Source organism: Microcebus murinus, chromosome 6 (assembly GCF_040939455.1).
Source record: "Microcebus murinus isolate Inina chromosome 6, M.murinus_Inina_mat1.0, whole genome shotgun sequence".
NCBI classification, from domain to species: Eukaryota; Metazoa; Chordata; class Mammalia; order Primates; family Cheirogaleidae; genus Microcebus; species Microcebus murinus.
The window spans coordinates 67414603-67437897 of NC_134109.1; the positions used below are offsets into that span (position 1 = coordinate 67414603).

At 37.7% G+C, this 23295-nt stretch overlaps 1 long non-coding RNA gene and 1 pseudogene across 1 annotated transcript in view; both read right to left on the reverse strand.

Moving 5' to 3' along the window:
• Window positions 1-22846, reverse strand: part of LOC142871486 (uncharacterized) — an 82501-nt gene extending 59655 nt beyond the window's left edge. Inside the window, exon 1 of the long non-coding RNA XR_012919742.1 lies at window positions 22649-22846. This is a non-coding gene — a long non-coding RNA (uncharacterized LOC142871486). The remainder of the gene's footprint in view (window positions 1-22648) is intronic.
• On the reverse strand, window positions 16238-16371 carry LOC142871568 (uncharacterized; annotated as a pseudogene).
• Window positions 22847-23295: the final 449 nt, after the last annotated feature.

Consider the following 23295-nt stretch of genomic DNA (forward strand, 5'->3'; position numbering starts at 1 on the left):
AGGAAACTCCAAAGATAGAATGCATATATTTCTATTAGCTAGCCTATCATACCTCATCTCTCAGCTCATAACTACCTCTTTGATTAGCTATAAAGAATCTGAGATTCCTCTTAAATATACTTGATAAAAATCTACAAAAATCTCCTGAAATTATATTGACTCAATTTAATTGTTTGGTCCTTTAAATTTTGGTAAAGGGAAGAGGCACTTGAAATGCTTAAAATGAATAAAATTCCTAACCAGAAAAGAAACATAAATATGACATTTATTCTAACCCTATAAAAATTAAATCCCCCCCTTCTTTTATAGTCTTTCAGGTATTACCCATGGGAACATTCTTTAATTCTTTCATGTTGTTGTTTTAGATGTCAACCAAGACTTCTTAAAACTATTAATCTGAAATCATTGAGTAGTAGTAATAACTGAATGCTTAATATCACTTAATGTATGCCACTTCAAGTGCTTTAAATACATAAATTTATTCAAAGATCACATCCTATGACAAAGGTTATTGGTATTATACTATCTCTATTTTATAAATAAAGAAACTAAGGTATGGAGAAGTTAAATGACCCCCCAATGACAAATTCAGGCTATCTGGAATCAGAGAGTATGCATTTAATCACTATACTATGAAAGGTGTGGATTACAAGGCAAGGGACTTAGTAAAGTCCCTTGGATAAAGCTGTGAGCTCTAAGGCATGACTCTTGACTGTCATAGGGTCAGGATCCAAGACTCCTAATATTTCTCATAGATAGATAGATAGAAAATATATGCATATAATATATATTATATGTGATATGCTAATAATTTAAAGGCAAAATTCTTGTCATCCAGGAATATAAGGAATGAAATCACACCATCTCACAAGCCTGGGTTCATGTCCTAACTTGGCTTAGAACTCCAACTGCCTAGGTTCGAATACTTACGTGGTGAGTGACTATGGACAAGTTAATCTAAGATTCATGTATTGATCTACAAAATAAATATACATGACCTTCCATACAGGAATATGGTGAGGATCCAATGAAAGAATGTACCTGAAATACTTTGTCCACATTTATGTAGTACTTACTCTGTCATCACTGTTCTCAGTGCTTTATACATACGAACACATTCAAGCCTTCCAATAAACATGAGATAGGCAATATTTTTATCATTATCCTCATTTTACAGGTGAGAAAACTGAGGCCTAATGAGGTTATCTAACTTATCCAAACCCACCCATGTAGTAAGGCAGCTTACACTGCTCTAGCTCCCCAGTCCCTGCTCTCGGCTGCCATTGTGCACCATCACGCTAAGCACAGCACACAGGTACATTAAGACTGTTACTTTCCTTTCTAAGTGGGTATTGCACTTTTTTGTGTGCAAAGCAATTTCAATTGCCTCTTCTGATGTGATAGAGATGGGCTTTGAAACTCCATAGATAACAGCATAATAAGAAAAAAAATCAGTGAAGTAGTTGAATAAAAGATTTTAAAGGCCAGCTTATGAAAGGTGCAGCAGAGGATCTTCCCTTCCTCAACCATTTATTGGAACTTGCCCCTCACCAAACAAGTGCATAGCTTGTCTTCATGACTGAGCTCAATGAGGTGACTCAGTCTACTATTGGCCATAGGCAGTTGCTGTTTCAAAGAGTCATCAAGCCCATATAAACCTGTTAACTTTGTAACTATATGCTAGTATCTACATCTTGTAATAAAACTCTATTAAAAAAAACAGTCTGCCCTGGTTTTCTTTCAGTGCCAGGCTGGATAGCATATTGATGTAAAACTGCTTGGGTGTGAGGTCAGACCACCACTTTCTGATCATGTGATGTTAAACCAATCAATCACTTTACCTTTCTCTCAGTTTCTCCACTTCCCTGGGGTGCTGTATGGAGTAGAGATAATATTCTTAAATCCTTAAAACCACACCTGTCTGTCCCCAAATTGACATTCAATATATGGTGACTATTGTCATTATTATTTCAAAAAGCCACTAAGCTTTCTTAGAAAAATTCAATCCTTAAGACTTCTTTTTCTATTCATATTTATCATTGATCTTTCCATTTGATATTTCATTTTTAAGCCTAAAAAATTCTAATCTCACAGAAGGTTCAAACAATATTATCATTCAATATGAGTCTGAGTAGTTCTTCTTCCTATTTTGCTGACATTTTGGTTTGAATTTATTTCATTACAGCTGCATGTCCTTCCTCTCATAGCAGTTATCTATGCAATTGAGAATTATGGATCATACAAATCAGATCAATGCAAAGATCTAATTGTGCTCTGCTCTCTTCTGTATACACCTACTTTTGTAATTTAGTAACTCCAGATGTGATCTGAAGTCTCCATCTTAAAACTGCTGGGTGACTCCAGCCCATCAGTACCCCTAGTCTCTCTTTTACTTATTCACATGGTGTAAAGGACAAATTTTTCTAGAACATCCTTTGTCTATAAAATGAAGTTGCTTAAGAGTTTTCCTAAATAAAAGCCCACAATGCATTCTTTAAAATGTATTTTAGGCAAATAAAATGTTTAAAACCATGGACTGAAAATGATCTTCACACATAAAATAAAATCTGATCAGTTTACAGCCTGACATGAACAGAACTCCCAAATTAGGCACTTCCAAATTCAGCACAGCAAACCCTGCCAGCTGCCAAAGGAATTGGAGAAATCAAAGCCCCTCTAAAAATTTCCTTCCATGACATATGAAAGATTCAGCAGAAAGGTCAAAGAATATGAGGGGGGGGAAGGTATAAAAGAAAAGTAAGATAACTGATTTCTTTTTTTCTTTTTTTCTTCTTCTTTTTTTTAAGTATGAAGGGATAGAACCTAATTATTCTTTTATGCAGAAAATCCCTTTGGCTGTACACATGAATAAGAGCACTCAAGGCAGCAACATTTTTCTTATAATTAGAAGAAATTATGATGTCTCTCTTGAAAGGCAGAATTTTCCTTATCATGAAAAACAGTGTTCTTTATCATCTTTACTTTTTATTAGAGCCTTCAAAATGAGGTTTCCTTGAGCCTCTTGAAATAAATCCATTCCACTTTGAACTGCCGGAACTAACTATTAAAATACAGCCTGATTCATCCTGAGAAATGGCCACATGCTCACTTGCCTGGGATAATAATGACTGTTTGGTGAATTATAAAGAACGCTGAATTCCTTTATCCTACAACCTGAATTGTCCTGAGGTGGAAAATGTATCGATCACCCTTTTTAATAGGCTGACATGTCTCATCTTCACGTTCATTTATTTATTTTTTCAACAAGTATTTAGGAAGTGACGCTAGTATGAGGCACTGGGCAAGGGGCTGAATTTGCTATGGCTGCTATAGAAATTAAGCTAAACAAAACACTACACATAAATACGATGAAAATAAATAAATAAATAAAGCGTTTTTTCTTTTCCAGGTAGAATTTAGAAGCATTTGGAAAGTTAACAATGCTTTTCATCCCATGTCAACTCTTCATAGGGCACAGATTGCACCATTCTGAGTGGTTTGTTATTGGCAACTAATACTGACACAAGGAATGCAAAATCACAGTGCAATAGCTGATCTGCTTGCTGGTCCTCGGTGAGTTCTGGGAGAAGAGCTTCCTTCTACAGTGCTCCACAGAATCCGGCTTAGAGGTTCACCTTTCAGCACTCAAGGCTTGCTCCCCATGTATGTATTTAATGTGCACAGTCTCTCTAGAGTACCCTTCATTCATTCGTCCTCCTTTTATTGTTTCCCTTATTATTTTTCCTTTGTTTTTTTTTTTTTTTCTAGTTACCTTCCACTTCTATTTCTCATAAGCCTGAAGCACCTTTAGAAGGTTTGGAAGAGGAAAGCAAATAAAAATCCTTCCAATAGATGTGCCTCTATGAGTTTCCATAAGACTGTGTTTATCCACAGCATTTTAATATTTACATTGAATTGTAATTGCCTATAATTATCAGTCTGTCTCTATTATATAGTTCTTGGAGGGAAAAGGCTATATTCCATGTATCCCTGTACTTTTAACCATCTAACCACCAAAGTGGGTGACTGGTAAATAATTCATAAATGAAGAACTAATGTCTTCCCTTTTCTACCTTGTATCTTCTACAATTATTTAAATTCAAATCTTTATAGAACCTCAGCTATATATAAGATTGTGCTTTCTGCTCCAAACAAAAACAAAAGAAAAAAGAAAAAAATAAATTTCCTGCCTTCAGAAAGGACAGAAGAGAAAAATAAAATGAATGTAAGCTAATTTTAAGTAGGCAAAAGTTTAGGTTTTGGGAGCAGCAATAAACACACAGATTGGACCATATACATCGATAGGCATAAGAATTATATCATGAGCCACTTTTCACTTCCCTGTATTGTTATAAACAAATATGTGAAGGACAACATTGACAATGAATGTCAAAAAGATCAAAGACCTACTATGACTGCACCACAGGCCCATGCACATGAGCTGTAAGTATGTAATGAGAAATTTTTGGAGCTCAAAGCAAGGAATGGCACACATTTGGCTGCAGGGATGGACTAGAATGGCTTTCTTGGGAGAGATATTATTTTAGATGGTCCTGTACAGATGGGTAGAATGTTATCAAGAAAAGACAGGAATATAGGATTACCTGTAGGAAGGAGAACAACTACTATTATCAAAGTACAGAGAGGAAGAGGGGGAAAGATTTTTTTTGTACTTTAAATTCCTTAATTTGGCCAGGTGATTGGAGTAGAAGATTCACTGAGGGGACACCATTAAGGCCAGAGTTTCAGAGGTTAAGTCACCATTAAACCTTAAGAAACATATCTCTACCTACATATGGAAGCACATAGAGGAGAGCAATCGAATGGTTAGAGACCCAGATGGATTTCTTTGCAAGGAAAGAGTTTGAATCAATTGTCTCATATCTCAAGCATTATTCATAAAGAAATTTAGGGTATATATTCAGTGCTCAATAATTATTCACTGACAGACTACTGAGCCTTATAACATATTCTATACTTTAGCTACAGACAAAAAATAAGTGCATACCCTTCACTGATATTTGCACATTAGCCTACAAAAGCAGAGCTTTTTAACCACCAAGTATATTAAGTAAGGACCTGATCAAAGTATATGCAGATAGTTTCAGAAAAGTCAGATTGTTTTTCTCCAAATTGAATTTAATATAAAGATATCTAGTAATATGTTATTTTATTGTATAATTAAGAAAGCCAGCATACTTTAAGAATATAGCTTATTAATTAATTACCTATATTATTTATGTATGTATTTATTCAAAACATGCATATTGATCACCAAATATGAGTCAGGCTTTAAACAATGTTGAGGTGACTGTGCAAATGACTAAAACTGTATCCCTGCTCATAAAGATATACAACCTAGAGTGTGAGAAAGAAAATGAATGGTGGGAGAGGTTTTGCTAATAAGAAGCCATTGATTCCTTCCCCAAATACTGCCACTGACAGCACTGAAACTAAGTAGTCACTTATTTTTGACAATTATAGGGTCTGACAGAGCAAATTTTTTAGATAAACTCTATATTTAGCCATTTAGTATTTTATTAAAACATTTATTGGTTTTATAATAAGAAATAATATAGCTGCAATATTTTAAAAATTATAATGCCATCTTGGGCCTAAAAATATTTGGTTAAAAATATCTAAAGAATTAACTCAATAAAATAATCAAGGGAAATATGTAGAGAGACAAATGATTAAAAAATCCCATTTGTTGTCCCTCAAAGTCATAATTGAACATAAACAATTATTGTTAAATCATAGAATTAAGAAAAATGCCAATTTATGTTTTGTTTATTTTAAACAATTTGAAATAAATCCATATTATTGATCAGATAATTTTCTTTCAGATCTGAGCCAGAGGATTTAAGAAATTATGTCGCTCTGTTTGTATCCTCGTGTCTATCAAGAATGGAGATAGCTTTAGAATCACTAAAAGACCGTCTCATATTTTCTCTTCCCATTTTTAATGGCCTGAATTATTTATGTATCCATACACATATGTGCTTACTTCTTTAATTTCTTGTTTTCAAAATGCCTATCAGGTCTGATGCAGCATTAATGCCATTTAACCCACTGGGTAAGTTTTTCTGTCATATTTTCAGAGCAAGTGAAAAAGTTGTTTGAGAATGCCATTCTTGCCATCACATTCACAGTTAGAGATTTGCACAAGGGGTCTTTATAGTTCACATTTTTGGACAAATGATTGGATCACAAGGAGTTAACATAGTTTAAGACTTGAAAGAGAAAAATGTTCCTAGCAAAAAAGGCTCACAGCTAAATAATGAGTGCCAAGGTTGAGGCTGCTCTTTCTTGCTTTAGTGCTGTAGCTGCATTATTCACAACTGCCAATCAGCTAATCTGAAAAGAATTTGTTCTTTACTGCATTTCTTCTTTATTGCTCCCACCCCACTGGTCTGGTGTACATTGCCTCCAGCTAGGAGGGTTTAGAAATAGCTCCTAAACAGACAACAAATGCTGGACTGTGAATCGAAGGGCAGTGGACACTGTGGAGAGAAAGGTCTTTTGCTCACCCCCATTTCCTTTTCACATTTAGCCTTTGCTACTCCAGTGCTGAAAAGCTCACGGTATTGCAAAAAGAGAAATTGCCTGTCAATTTCTGAAAATTCAACACGGAGCTGTTACTGAAGATTCAGGGTGCAGGACTGGTTGCAGCTCTGAGATATTGGTGGTGAAAAAACTTTCCAACCCTACAGGAAATGAATTTTAACAAATAAGACCATGGCTACTGCTACTGAACCCGAGTACCACTGCCTGCAAGGTGAGGAAATTAGACATCACGATTTATAGTTGAAAACAAAGAGCCCTACATATGAAGCCAAGATCCACGTTCTGCAGTTATTCTTACATTGCCATTTAAATATCCTTAAAAATGCTTGCTATGTTATTATGCCAAATATGTGAGTGCACGTACATGTACACATGTGAACAATGTTACTAGACATAAAAATAGATATATGGATAAATAATTGTGCATGTATCTTTTAACTGAGCAAGGAGTAGTATCTCGGAAAATTTGATTAATGCTCCAGGGTACTTTTTTTCCCTTGGTATATTCATGAAGCACCAGCTAAGAATGTTGGAATTTATGTAGGTCTAGTGGGGAGTAATTATCACTCAATGCATTAGCAGTAAAAAATCAGAGATTGTTGCCAGCTTTTCTCACTTCCAAAGGTAAGCTAAACGTTCTCCCAGACTGAGTCAAATGGCCTCTGTTAATTTCTTGCACTAATTCACCAAGTGGCCATGAAAGAGTGACACAGCCTTCCGTTGCAGATGCTTCCATTCTCTGGAAACACGGGTGTAAGAGGCTCTTCATTCTAAAACAGAAATTGCTGTGTGCTCCAGGAAGGGCACACACTTGGGGCGTGTCTAGCTGGTAGGCTCATAGGTAGGTAAAGGCTGTGTTGATTAACCATTAGCCAGTTTGCTTTTGCTGTTGTTAGCTCTTGAGCTGAAGTGCATGGATCTCTTCAGATTTTGGGGGCAGCCTGGGTGGGAAGTATCGTTAACTGAGATGCCTGGGCTGATTCCAACCCTAATCCCACACCAGTACAATTAGACAAGCCCCAGCATTGCTGTCAGCCCCATGACAAGCTCAGCACTTCGTCTTTCAATAGAGCCTCCTAAACTGCCAATCCAACTCCTCTCCTCATTGCTTGTGTGCTGCGTTCACCCAGCCCTCACTCCTCTCCTTGCTTCAAACCCATCCTTCTGCCTCCTGCCACTCCACTAAATCCCATTCCATATCATTTCACTCTCTAAGGGAATGGAATGGGAGTGCAAGATCATCAGGCAGTCACTGGCACTGCAGACCATGGGCTGTGGTACAAAGTGTCAGGTACAACTCAGCTTCAAGTCAACCAAGCCGCAGTGTGGCCCTACGGAACAGGGCGAGAGCCAATATGGGGGCAGTAACCAGTTGTCCTAACGGGGAAAAATAATTGAATCATTTAACAGACTCAATAGCCCCTAAAATAGTTATAGCATTTTATTTTCTGGCAACAGACAGTTCATTTGTGAAGACAGACCACTGAGAATCCAATGAATGCATCATTTTATCCTCCTGAAAGAATGTGTCTCCCCTGCCACCATGACAATGCATATACAATGCCATTTAAATGTGGTTTTGTTAGAAATGAACTGTATCCATGTGAAGTGCACATGCACATGGTTGCCTAGAAATACTATACCTAGAGAAGTAGAGAGTGAAAAGAGAAAGAAGGGAAGGAGAGAGAGAGCAAGAGTCAGAACAAAAGAAAGTGAGAGGAAAAGGGAAGTGGGAGAGGAGGGAGGGAGGAGGGTACAGGGAGGGAGGAAAGAGAGAGAGAGGAATAAAGAGAGAGAGAGAGAGAGGGAGAGAGAGAGACTATACCAAAAAAAAAAAAATCCAAAGGACTCACTGCAATGCAGTTTTACATACAGGCCTGTAGGAGCAACCAGAATGTTATTAGACCATAAAAGCACATCAGGCTGATTTATGGTTTCTGATCAAGGTTTCTGTGAAAATTACTCTGCATCACCGGCTCAAGGTGACTGCTACCATTAATGTGTGGAAAATAAATGAGATGGGGAGGCTGATAGCAGAGGAAGGAAAGGAAGCACCGAGGCAGTTTATACAGCACAGGTTCCCCATTTTGTTTTACAGTGCAGAGAAGCCTGTCATCAAAATGATTGCTGTGGGGCAGGAAAGGCAATTCTTGGTAATTAGATCTTATGGCATGTAGCTGGTGCTTTCTTATATCGAATGTATCAGGATATGAGGACAAATGCTTGCTTTCTGCATGCCATCTTTTCTGTTTTCTGTTCGTGTACAGATGTGGTAGTCTAAATTTAGAGAACAAAATATTGTAATATTGTTTTTCTGACTTTATTTCTTTTTAATAGCATTCCTTCCTTCTCTATTGTTTTACTGACTCTGTTTTCTTCCAGTAGTATTCATCTCCCCCAAATAATCAATCTTCTGAATTTGAGACTTTCAAAGAGAACTGATATCTGGAAATATTTTACGTATTACCTGATTGCTGCAATAGCGTTGCACTGGCCTGTCCATTCCTGCCGTTTATTCCATCCGTTCATGGGTGGAATGCCATGCTGCTTGTTTAGATGTAAACAAATACCATATATCATAAGGTTTTCATGTGAGATACTTGCTGCAAAGGTATAAAAGCAGTTTGCTTGAAAGATGCCCTTCTCCTCCTCCTTTAGTCTATACAGCAGTCTCCCCTAATCTGTGGGGGATACATGCCAGGATCCTCAGTGGGTGCCTGAAACCACAGATAGTACAGAACCCTGTGTACTGTATGCTTTTTCCCACATATATGTGGCTATGATAAAGTCTAATTTACAAATTAGGCATAGTAAAAGATAAACAATAATAAAATAGAACAATTATAATAATATACTGTAATAAAAGTTGTATGAATGTGCTCTCTCTCAAAATAATCTCATTTTCTGACCACTGTTGACCGTGGTTATCTGAAACAGCAGAAAGTGAAACCACAGCGTGGGGAGGACAGCTGTAGTGGGTATCAGCATAGTGATTTAGCATTGGGGATTATAATCTGTTCCTGGATTTTGATTCTAAATGCAGGCAAAGAACACTGCTTGAAGTGACACTGAGTAAACTAAAACGTTTCCGAATCCTTTTATTGCCTCCCTTTCCTCGGCTCTCAGCACCTGCACTCTGGTGCTTGTGCAGAGCGCTCGGCGTCTGGGACGTGCCAGCGTCTGTGCTCGCAGCCGCTGCTGCTGTGCGGATGGCCGCTGGGAAGCGCGGCTTCCAGGACACTCACAGGCAGAATGTCAACCCATCCAGCCAGGAAAGAACCGAGACCTGTGTTTCATCACCCCATATTTTTAAATGAGTTTTTCATTTTAGTGACACATAGACTCCAACTGCCCATCTCTATAGTATAGCAAGGCTGGATTGAGACTTTTGATCCTGAACACACACACACCCTGGAATATTAATCAAAGCAAATATTCAACACTGATGCTTCTTACACATAATGTCTAAGATTCTGCTTCAAAATCTTAAACATAGTCACCACCCTATTCCCAAAGTACAGGCTACAAAAAGTTTTAATTGAGGCAGAAGATTCTAATATTCGTACAGCATTATGAATTCTTCAAAAAGCTTTTACTCACATCGTCTCATTCGATCTTCACAACAGTGCCAAGAAATCACTAAGATAGCTATAATTTCCATCTCACAGACAGAAGCACAACCTCAGAGAAGCTAAGTGTTTTGCCTGAGAGCATTTCATTCACAGTAGTGGTGCCAGCTCTCATTTTCCTTACCTTTATCCAGGTAGGATATTAGAGTTTTAAAAAATAATAATAATAATTGGCCTGTGAGAAAACAGACTGCTGTTTTGTAGTGGCTCTACTATGAACAACAGGCGAGACTACTAGCCAAGGCTCCTAACCTCTTTGGTTTCCTTGGTTTGTTCAACTTTATACAGACTAGAAATTTTCTATAGCCTCTTCTAGTATGATTTTTCCTTATTTCACAATCTTCCTTATACACCACACTATTCAGGGATGAATAACCAGTCACCACTAACATCCTGGAAACAAGGACAGGGACTACTTTCTTCAGTTACCGCCTCTCTCTTCTCCAACACACGTATACACATGTATGCAAGCATACACAGCACACACACACATATCAAATTACATTTTGTTTGAAAGAAAATTTCAAGACATGAGAGAAGCCAAATATTTTACAAATATACGGACATCCTGAAATGCCTGTTTCATTTTAAGATTAAAATTTAGCTCTGAGATTAATTAATACACTCCACACAGAGAACAGAGAATGTCTAGAGGTTCCAGAGGGATCTATGCCAAAGTAAGGCATCCTCAGAGACATGGCTAGATTGCGATTGTTTGACTACCATACGGCTATGACACAGGCTGAAGGAATCTCCCTCAGTAGGGTCCTACCTCCACTTACACAGCTTCATTTCATTTAGTAGGAGCTGCTTTTTACAGCAAAAGATCTACAATTTGCTAGTCCTTCTTTTTTTTTATTTTTTTTTCAAAAGGATTATTTAGTTGCTCTTCAGGAAAGTCCGTTTGTAAACTCAGTATTTGGAATTCAGCCTCCAATAAGAATATGTAAATATTAGAAAAAACAAAATAAGCCACTTTCTTGCTTTGAAAAAAACAAATGCTTTGTTTTTGTATGAGAAATGGGTAGTTTGATTAATCACAAATCATCTCTCCCACTTCCAAAAAAATCTATTTCAGAAATCTGTCCCATTAATGGCTTTAATATAGTTTATTAGATTTCTATGGCCTGTTTCAGCTGTGAAACTTGATTGGTGTTTTAGTAACTGCACTAGGCTTGATGGAGAATTTTGAGTTTCAGCTGTGGAAATATCTCTTCTTTAATTCTGTCTTACCTCAATGTCTCCAACTCCCTCTTTTCCTCGCTCCCTCCTGGGAGATGAAATATTTAAGGACCAAGAGAAAATCATAAATGTTATTGAGAAAAAGTACTATAACTTTCAATCACACAGAAAATATGTGGGAAGGCCTCAGAGTGTGAACTGTCTGCCTGACAAGGTGGAAAAAGAAAGACAGCGCCAAGCAAGTGTCTTGGTGGTTTCTGATAGTTACCTTCGCGCAGCGACCAGCTGCTCTGAAGTCAGCCAATTACCCTCAGGATCAATCTGGGTGGATTAGAATCAATTGCTTTTGCTAATAATAATGAACACTGCATATCTAGCTTTCCATAAAAGGTCCTGTCTTAGTTCTGGCAAATCAGCATGGGCTGGATGGTTGTGAACAACAGAAATGTATTTCTCACAGTCATAGAAGCTAGAAGTCTGGAATTAGGGTGCCAGCATGGCAGAGTTCTGGTGAATGCTCTCTTCTGGATTGCAGACTGGCCACCTTCTCATTGTATCCTCACATAATGGAAAGAGAATGAGCTAGCTCTCTGGCCTCGCATAAGGGCATTAATCCCATTCATAAGGTCTCCATCCTCATGACTTAATTGCCTCTGAAAGGTGTCACCTCCAAATACCATCACATTGGGGATTAGATTTCAACATGTGAATTTTTGAGGGGCACACGAATGTTCAGTCCATAACAGACACTCAAACTTACTGCCTGGCTGAGAGGACGACACAAGTGGCCTGAAGGCACATATGTGTGTATTTTACAGGAACAAGTAAGTCAGCGAGGGAATAGCAAAAGGTGAGGGCCACCTTGCTTTCCAACAAAACTGCAGCTCTCCTTTGTCCCCAGACAACAAGAAGTATAGCTAAACTGCTTAAATCTCCATTCTTCATAATGTACAAAGCAGACATTATCTCCCTCCATAGAAATCTTGCCTTTTTGTTCAGATAACCGGCCAGAAATAAAATGCCACTTTCTTTCTCTCTCTAAGGAAACACATCATGGTAGGCATGTTTAAATTTATAGCAGTAGATGAAAACAATTTGCCTCTCAGCCCTTGTAGCCCAAATACCCAGGACTGTACATTTCTTCAAAGAATGAGTACTTACACAATGGCTTGTATTTTGTCAGGTTTGTAGTAAAAATACCCAGCAATTCTTTTAAGTACTATAATTTTGAAAATTTCCATTTATTTCAGAAGACATCATCTAATGGTCCAACAGACAAAAGAAGCAAAAAGAATGACAAGTCCCTTCAATAAGCAGATCATAATCTTTCCAAACTTTATGTGATAAACACAGTTTAGCACAAGCAAGGAACCTTTTGTTCCCTGCTTAGTAAACCTTTATAGGAAACTTTTTCTAGCTATGTAGCTGTCATGAGTGCAAGGGAACTTATCTCAAATGCACCCTCTTTCATGGAGTTATGAAGATACAATACCACCAATTTTAGACAACCTATTGTGGCAGGTTATGAATATTCAAAATTATTTTCATATGGAAATTTAACTTTTTTTCCATCTTTTTCTGCAGAAGTTTAAGTTTCAAGTTAAGTCTTTTTTTGTCTTCAAGGAGAAGGAAATTTATTTTTTGGTAGATTAACTTTGGCTATAAAGGATCAACAAGACCTGTTGCAAAAGAGCCTGAGGAATAGTGAGGTATTATGGAGCAGGCAAAAGAGAAAGGATCTGGGAAACCTGCTCAATGTCTTGGACAAAAGCAGACAGGAGATGAACTTCCTTTTCAAAAGATTCTACCTGGCTCAGAAAAGGAGAAGAGACAGAGACAGGGCTGCTGTGGTATATCTCAGAAAATAAGCCACCCTGGTTGAGGCTGGTTTCACAGCATGACCTACAGGAAGCATCACAGCTCCCTGAAAGACACTGCGTGAGCACCAGAAACCGTCTGGGAACTAGGTCAACAGAGCACATCACCCAGCCACCACATGCACCCAGGTGTCAGACTGGCTGTACTTTCTATTATTTCTGGAGAGGATTTCCCTTTACTTCCAAACAACGATTTGCCCACAGGTCATCCAGATTCAGTTATGCTTGTCTACACCCCAGAATGTGCTGGGTCTACATTAGACTTAGCTGGTGTAAACCCGACCATTCTCCACACATGCCACTAGGACCCTGAGCATCTGACAGCTCAAGACAGGCACAGGTGTTGGCATACAGGAAGTTGTGTGGGATGGGCAGCGATGAATAGAACCAGTTAGAAAACCACTTGACCCAAGGAAGTGTTTTGTCCTTTCATGAAAAAGAAGTTCTTAGAATCTACAACTACTCCAAGCTCAGTTTGTTAAGGTAGAATACTTAGTTGGGGTTTGAGAACCAAGAATATTTACTTGCCTAGAGTGTTCACTATGCATATCTATATTGGAAATTCACTGTAGTAGCAGGCTGAACCACACAAAATTTCAAATGTTCAAACATTTTTTGCCTATTAAAATGGTAATATTGCCTGTAATCCGAGGCGGGCGGATTGCTCAAGGTCAGGAGTTCAAAACCAGCCTAAGCAAGAGCAAGACCCCATCTCTACTATAAATAGAAAGAAATTAATTGGCCAACTGATATATATAAAAAAAATTAGCCGGGCATGGTGGTGCATGCCTGTAGTCCCAGCTACTCGGGAGGCTGAGGCAGAAGGATCGCTCGAGCCCAGGAGTCTGAGGTTGCTGTGAGCTAGGCTGACGCCACGGCACTCACTCTAGCCTGGGCAACAAAGTGAGACTCTGTCTCAAAAAAAAAAAAAAAAAAAAAAAAAAATGGTAATATTGTGTCATCTAGCATAATAGACTACTTTGGGATTTTGGAAGCCAGACAGTGATGGCTACAGAATGTATATATAAGAAGGACTTAGAAGAGGTATTCTGGTAGAGGTAGGAGAAGATACCTAAAGAACTTACAGTGAAACTTCATTTGCCTAACATCATAGTACTTTTACTGAGATTGTTTATTTGGAATGCTCCCCTCCTCCTGCCCTCACCCCAGCCATTCTTGCTACAGCTACTGATCCCAACCAACTTTCTAGCTCTTTCTATAACAAACATGACTGAAAGCAGGTATGCCCCAAGGTTTTGCCTTCAAACCTATTATTTTCTTTCTATATATCCCTTCTTCTACCACAATGACTTTAACTATCACATCAAAATCTGAGATATCCAAATCAATATGTATGTACACTTATAGACCCATATTCCTTCTGGCTTTTTATTTTTATCAGTTTTATCATTAAGTTCAATATGTCCCATTCCAAACTCTCTAGTTTCTTGTTTACAGGAGCAGAGAGTGGTTCAATCCAAGGCCCATTGTATGGCTCTCCCATTGTATGTATCTCTGAGTGAGCTGTGGTCTGATGGATTATACCACCCCTCTTCTAATCCCCTGAGAGTGGACCTTCATTCAAGTTATTTACAATTTCTGCCTCACCATCCCCTGCACCTTGTTACCAAATCCTGAATCACTTTCTTTACACAAATCTCTTTCTTTCTTTTATTAATTCAGCAATAGTGTTTTCTATGTGCCACTCTCATTACTTGCTGTTCCTTCTCATCTTTTCCTTCTCCTGGATGCTGCTACATTTCAGACCTTTCTGAACTTTCTTCTCCTTGGATTTCTTAATTACCTTCCCAACTGTCTCTCTTTGTATCAAACCATCCCCTGCACTGCTGACAAATCAATATCCCTCATTATTTTTCTATTTTATGAACCTGACCCAAAGATGAATGATTCCTTACCAAAAAGATGGAAAAAAGAAGAAGAAAAATTGCAACTGGAATTTAGTCACCAAAAGCAAGACAGGACACCACAGTTACTGAGAAGATCACAATGTCCATGGTGTTCCAAGGGCATGGCACGCTCAGTCAGGGTTCAGGCCACAGACAATACCAGAATTCTGAAGAACAATCAGATTCCCAATGTGAGGCATTAGAAGTAAAAATGGGAATGATAGGTAACTCCAGGGATCATGAAAGGTGATCAACACTATGTTCCACTGGAGTTAAAGACAGAGAAACTGAGTCTGTTCAAAGTCTCCCTGCTTTTCATTTAGCCTGGTGAAAAACTGGGAAGGATTGTATTGTCAGAGAGGAAGTTAAGTAAGTCCAATCTTGTGGAACTAGAGAAATAATGTAGAGGCTGATAACCCTATTATTTCTCTGCTCAAAAACACTCAATGGCTTTTTATTTCCCTTAATTGTCAACGAAATCCTCACCATGTCACTCAACCTACCTTTCTATCCTTGTCTCTAAAAACTCCCCTATATACACCTAGTAATCCATTCAACCCAAAAAATGCCTATACTTTTCTACTTTGTGCTTTCTTGGTTTCTTTTCCTTAAAATGGTCTCATTGCCTCATCTGTGCTATTCAAAATACTTTCTACCATTCAAGTTCTGTCTCAGATCCCACCTCCTCCAAAAAGCATTTCGGAATCAGGAGATAGATTGAATTGCTTCCACCCCAAATGTTGCACTTCTCGCCACATTGCATGCTTTATTGAAACCAAATCCTAAGGACCTAATTAAATGCCTGCACATAGTTAGTACTCATAAAAAAAATACATAGATTTCATCTTGTACTCTGCTTTATACCATGGACATTTTACACTCATCTAGTCTCTTCTATAAAATTATAAACATTTTTTCTAGACAGGGGCCATAAATTAACTCATTAATCCTTTATGAGGCCTATCACAATGCATTGTATAAAACAGGCCTCAATCAAGATTTATCTAACTATTGAATTATCTCATAATATAATTAAATTGTATAGCTCTATACGTGAGCATTTTTTTCTCCAGGGGAAAGCACAAATGCAGTCCAGTTTCCCACATTTTGGGAAATTGCAGAGGTCAGCATATCCAGAGTACAATGGATGACCCTCACCCTGGGAAAATCACCTTCATGATCATGGTGTCTCCTCTACCAGGTAAGTATTGATACTTGATTATTTCCATTAGCTTTCTTGGGCACTTTACAGTGAATATAGATGTACTGCCATTAATGTTTACATTTAAATTTCAGTTCCCCAAGCCCCTACCTGCTGAAGAAGGTTTTGATCTTTTACAGAGTTCCCTTACCCCAGTATTTCTGATAATCTCCTACTGTTCTGACATGTACCCATAAATATGTCTCGATGGTCACTGAGTGTAACTGCTTCCCAGCTGGGACCAGGCAGCCCAGGCACTACAGTCCTACTAAGGAGCTATTCAAGGCTAGAATTCTACTGCCAATTCTATTGCTGGCACTGATACAACTGGGAGATCAGAGGTCATAAATCCTCATCATTGCTTTTTGGAGTGAGAAGGAGAAACCCTTTTCTACATTAAGTTTAACTGATGGGTGTGGAGGTGGAGGTGGCAGTGAGCCCTTTAATTAGGCTACAGAACTACAAAACTTTATAGCAGTTGTTAGTAACTTTTGTTCAACATCACAGCTAGTAAAAGTATGACTTTATATCCCAGCTTCTGTTAGTCCCACAGAGATCCTCATATCCAGCTGTCTGGTCATGCTGCTGCTTTTGGGTGATAGATTGCCTTAAACCTTGTCACCGTTGCTCCCACCAGCACTGCTCCCCTCCACTGCCACCACATGTCTGGAGCTGGTGAGCCAGTGGCATCACTAGCATTGCCATTAGCCTTGCTGGGGCACTCTGTGGTCCCTGGGCCCATTTGACACGAAGAAGTGCTACTTGATCAAGCTGCCTACCAAACCATTGCAATGTAGCTCTCCACTCATTCCCTTGGGCACAGATGATATGGTGATGTCTCTCTTTTATATTTCTTTAGAATGGGTCACCAACAAAAAATATATCAGCTCAATTCAGTTCTTCCGGCTTACATATGTGTATAACTATTTTCTCCCAAGTATTCCCCTGCCCCACTTCACTTCTTATCCCATGTATGTCTAGATGGAGATGAGTCCTGGTATGAGCCACTCAGCTATACCATAATCAATACTCCCTTTCTCCCTTTAGTCTACTTTGTCTGGCTCACTATTTCAGTCTTCTTTTATCATGAAATCTCTCTCAAGGGTCCTATTTTCTTTCCTCAAAAGGCCTCAATTAAAGGTATAGAAGTCCATTTGATATGTGAGTACCCTTGAACTTCACTGGTGGTCAGGTCCAAGGATTTTTATTTTATCCCAAGAGATCTTATGTCCCAATATATATTAATGAATGCAAGTGACATGGAGTGGAGGAAGTGGCATCTAAGCCCTTTATCCTGACCATCTAAGACATCAGTAATCACTGTATATCAGAAAATATTTTAGAAGTCTTCCAAATTCCCTGGACAAGATCAAAGAATTTAAAAAGTTGACCATTACCATGCTTAGCTATTTAGCAGAGTTCTAGTTTGTACATGTGTATAAGTAAACTACCTAAGGTTAGGAAAAGACCTACCCAAAAGTATTAGAGGCAATAGTGTAAGTACCCAGAGAAGGCTAACAATTGTGCCTGTTCACATCAGCCAGATTGGAAACTCTCATTATTCAACAACTAGTAATGTAAACTTCTCAATGACTACCTTCCTGTCAAAATCTATAAGGCATACAGGGAAGTAGAAAAATACAATCTATCATGAAGAGAATAGTCAATCAATAGAAACTGACACAGATGTGGCACATATAGAAGAATTAGCAGAGGACGTTAAAGTGATTATTTTAACTTAATTTCTTGTGTTCAAAAAGACAAATAAAGGTATGAAATCTATACAAACAGATCCAAATCAAACTTTTGTAGATGAATATTCTAATATGAGATGAAACTTAAATTGGATGAGATTAATGGAAGTTGAGACACTACAGAAGACTAATGACCTTGAACATAAGGCCATAGAACTTATGCAAAATAAAAAAAACAGATTTAAAAAAAATAAAAATAAACAATCAGCTGTAGGAGAACTTCAAGTGCCCTAATATATATGTCACAGGAATATACAAAAGGGAGAGGGAGAAAAATATTAAAGAATGGCTGAATTTTGTTCAAATTTGAGAAAAACTATAAACCCATAGATCCAAGAAGCTCAATGAATCTCAAGCAAAAGAAACATGAAGAAAACTACACCAAAAGACACACATAACCAGATTGCTCAAGACATGTACTTAATAGAAAATCTTAAAAGTGACAGAACGGGGGTAGGGGAGAGACACTTCATAGGAAGCAAAAGACAGATATGGATGACAGTGACAGCAGATTTCCTGTTGGAAACAATGCAAGTAAGGAAACAGTTGAGCAAACAAAACTGCCAACCTAAAATTCTATACCCAGAAAAAATAGACCTACACAAAGATATAAAGAGACTGGAAATGGTAGCTACATAGGTAAATATATAAGATTTTCTTCTGTGTAAATATCTTTAAAATATAATGACTATTTATGCAAAAACAATGTAATATTGTATGTATAAAATGTATAAAAGTAAAATATATTTAACTACTGTTACATATAAATAAAAGTAGGACAGAAGCTGGGAGGAGAGAAATTGAAGTATGGCATTATAAAGATCTTATACTATATAGAGAGCTATATAACAGTACTCGAAGGTAAGCTGTGATAAGATGTATATTATGAGTTCTAAAGCTATCATTAGACTAAAAAACCAAAAAACATTCTTATAGCTAATAATCCAACAAAGGAGATACAACAATTTTAAAATATTCAATGATTCCAAAAGGCAGCAGAAATAGAAAATAAAAAGCAGATGTAACAAATTTAAAACAAATAGCAAAATGGTAAGATTTAAACCTAGCCATACTAATAATCATATTATTGACCATTGTTGCCTAAACACCCCAATTAAAAGGCAGATTGTCAAATATGATTTAAAAATGATACAACTCTAAACTGTCTAAAAGAATCATGTGAATTATAAAGAAACAAAATGTTTTTAAAAAGGAATATAAAAAGATATACCATACAAACACTAACCACAAGTAGGTAGGTATGGCTATATTAATATCAGACTAATTAGAATTCAGAACAAGGAATATTATAAGAGATAAAGATGGCTATTTATTAATAGAAATATTGACTCATCAAACATAACAATCCCAAACGTGTAAGTAATACCAGAGTTGAAAAGATAAGCAAACTCACAATCATATTTCTATTATACATAAAGATGCTTAATTTGTAAAGAATTGGTTCATGTGATTGTCAGGTTGGCAGGCCCACAGGCTGGAAACTCAGGCAGGAGTCCATGTTCCACATTTGATAACAATGAATCACAAGTGAACTTTTTAGGATAACAGAAAAGTTTTTTTTTATTAGAGTGAGATTACATGGGTGAAAAAATCTGTCAAAGAACATCAGACTATTCACTTCAAAAGGGGTTTTCATGTTATTGTTTGTAAATTGTACTCTAATAAAGTTAGAGCATATTTTAGGTTACATATACTTATTGCAATAAGTCAGAGTATAGAAATGTATTAAAAACTTAATACTCTCACCCTACCCAAAATCCAATTCACTGAAGTAAGCAATGGTTAAGAGATTCCTCTCTGCCACCTTCCTTAATGCCACTCTTGTTCTTTACCAGCCTTCCTCACACTCCTCAATGGCAGTTCTGATTCTTCTGGCCCCTAAATAGCAGTGTTCTTCAGTATTCTATCCTAAATTATTTCCTTAAATTGCTGTATATGCTTTATTGTGTGATCTTACATTCATCTATTACCTCTAAGATGATGATTTCAAAATCTAATATCACTGATATTGTGACATTGACTCTTTCTCTGCATGCTAAAGAGTATCTCTCCCAAAATGTCCCACAGGAACATCTCAGTGAACATGTCATCGTCCCCCAAAATTGCCCCTTGCCTGCATTCATTTCCTTCCTTGTTGAAAGACACCATCATTCACTCAACCCCCTCACCAGAAACTTGGGAGTCAATTCCTAATATAATGGACAAGGAACAGTAAGAAGCCTTTGGAGTCACAGCTTTAGTTTTTAGGAGGAATAATATAATCAGCTGAGCAAGAACAAACCCTGCCTCACTACATGCTTTATAGCCTTCTAGTAAATGTTTCTTTGACCCAAGAGAAAATGACATAGTTAATTTCACCTGCAGCAACCTGTCATGTTACCCACATAGTCTGGAGGGGGAGGGAGGGTTATAAAGGAAGTTTCCATGCCCTTGGACGTTCATCATGTACTTTCATTAGCTGAGAGTCCAGGACAGTTTCCCTCCAGCCCCATCATTTCTTACCAGGCTATTAAAATAATTTCTTAATTGGATTCCTGGCTCTAATCTCCAAATATTCAAACTAGACCTCTTTCCACACATTGCTGCAAAGTATGCTTTCTAGAAAAAGCACCAAAGATTTAGAATTGTATACGAGACCCTTCACGAGAAGATTTCCAAAAGCTGTTCACATCATGCCTTCACCCTACATTTTTCTCTAAACTCGATATGCTGGTCTGCCTTCCAGCTTTCACTTCACTCACTGCTTCAGCCTACAACACCCTATTAACTGCATTACTACACACCAAGAAAAAATCCCAGTCATTTTCTAGTCTCAGATAAAGCATTCTCTCTTCAATGAAAATTTTCTGACATCTCTTCCGACTCCAGTTCTAGTATAACTCATTTTATGTCTTCTGGACCCTAATCAGTACTGTCTTATGCTATATCACCTATAAAATGTTTTGCTTTATTTAATTAAAAGTCTTGTGGTTTATGCAACTTTCATATTCAAGGCTCAGCACAAGATTTCTCAACCTTGGTATTACTGACGTTTTGGACCAGATAGCGTCAGTAGGGACTCTCCTGTGTGTTGTTGCATGTTTAGTAGCATCCCTGGCTTCTAACACCAACTAGTACTTTTCATACCTTGGCATGACAACCAAAAATTGCTAATGTCCCCTTGTAGGCAAAAGTCACCTTGGTTGAAAACCACTATCCTAATAAAAACATCTTGGCACAAAAAAATCATGTGAAATTGATAAGAATATATATTGTTCTTTAGGTGTACAAACAATGAGAGGAAAGGGTAAAACTTAGCATATCATCCCATCATTAGCCTTGAGGAGAGAGAAACAAAATGGGTAGGCAGGAGACTGAGACAGAAAGGCTACCGTGGTTGGGCCTATGGAAAAAGAAAAGGGTTGCATGTGGAACCAAAACAAGTAAGAAAGATGAATGTGTCCTCTCCTCTGTTCTCTCTGCAAGAGAAGTCCAAGCTAGCAATTAGTGGAGCCAAACTGTGAACCCTAGTCTTTATGCTTAATCAAGCAGAGGACTGTGTGGATCCCACAGCATAAACAAGATCACAGCTGGACAACCTGAAGGCATATAGAAAGTGGAGCAGGACTGTGCTCCAATGTTTTCACCTAAAATGCAAATAGATTTCACTGGTTCATAAAGGTGAAACATGGTTTGGAAATTTCCCCCAAATTGATTGCTGCCCTCTAGGAGACTTGAGAAGAAATGACGAACACTCTACTTTAATGGACTAGAAATGAGACAGAATCTTCTCCCTTCTCGGATCTGGATTTGGTCACCAAGATTTGGAAAACATATGCAGAAAAAACTACAGAAAGCTTTGGATTTAAATGAGCAGGGTTTTTAGAACAGGTCAAATTTATTTTTGCACTGAAATACAGAACATGTGAGCAACATAATGGAAATGCAGAAATCATAAATAGCAAAGCTAATGCCAACACAGCAGCAGTACAAAAGATCAGCAAAGAGGCATGACTGAGTGTTAAAAATAAAATAGGTTCTGAAGAGACACACTGAATATAGGAATTTTTTGTTTTGTTTTTTAAAGCCAGTGTAACAAATGATGGCAATAGTAACTTTGGCAGACTGCACAAAAGCTAGGTATCTCAGAAAATGATTCTCTCTTCCCTAGCAAAAATAATATTAAAATGAAACTGGGATATTTATTTCTCTTTTTAACACAGCAGGGATCACTTACAGTAAATAAGCCTAAAAAACGCTCCAATGCAAGAACCACTGATGCTGTTAACAACTGACTATTGTCATTATCCACACAATACGTTAAATGCCCAAACCATGCCTACCTCTGCCTTCTGCCTTCAAACTGCTGTTTATTTTTTTCCCATAAAATTTTAAAAGATGTTATTAAATAGAAAGGAAGCTCCTCAACAATTCTTTCTCTCACTTCACCTTATGCTGACCCCCAATGGCAGAGAGAAAGTAGACCGAAAAAGCAGCATAAAGATTAGGCACTAGATGTGGAAGAACTTACCAATTAGACCGTTATTTTTATTCAGCACCTCCACTGTGCCAAGAATTTGTATCAGGTTCTGTGAAAATAAAAATAAATAACTAAGGAGTCAGAATTAAACATTTTTTCTTGAGTTTAAGAGTCACAAAAGAGGACAACTGGCCCAGGAAGCAGCTCTAAGTACACAAAGGAGTCTACTTAGATCCAAGAGCAGAGACACAGGAAGTGCCTGAATCTTCAAGGGCCTCAATCAATGAAGGCGTTCAAGAAGAATGTGTAATTGTTAAAGGGTATATGACAGACACTTAAAAGCAGAACAGATCCTTATCAATCCGAGAGAAAATTAGACTTAATAGCACTTGAAATCAGAGGGGTGAATTAAAGGGCATTAATATGGCCTCAATTGCAGCCTCAAGCAAGTGGCTCGATCTCTCTGAGCCTTGTTTTTCTCATTTATAAAATGTCGCCACATGGATTTCTTATTCACAAATTGGTTATGAAGCTCAAGTGAGATAATGCACCTTGTATATGCATAAGCAGTGTCGTCGTCATTACAATGGTGCCTAGAAAAATGAACTTAAAATTACTGGGTGGGAGAAAATGCACCAAATTGATCAAAAGTTTTTTTTTTTTTTTTTTTTTTTGAGACAGAGTCTTGCTTTGTTGCC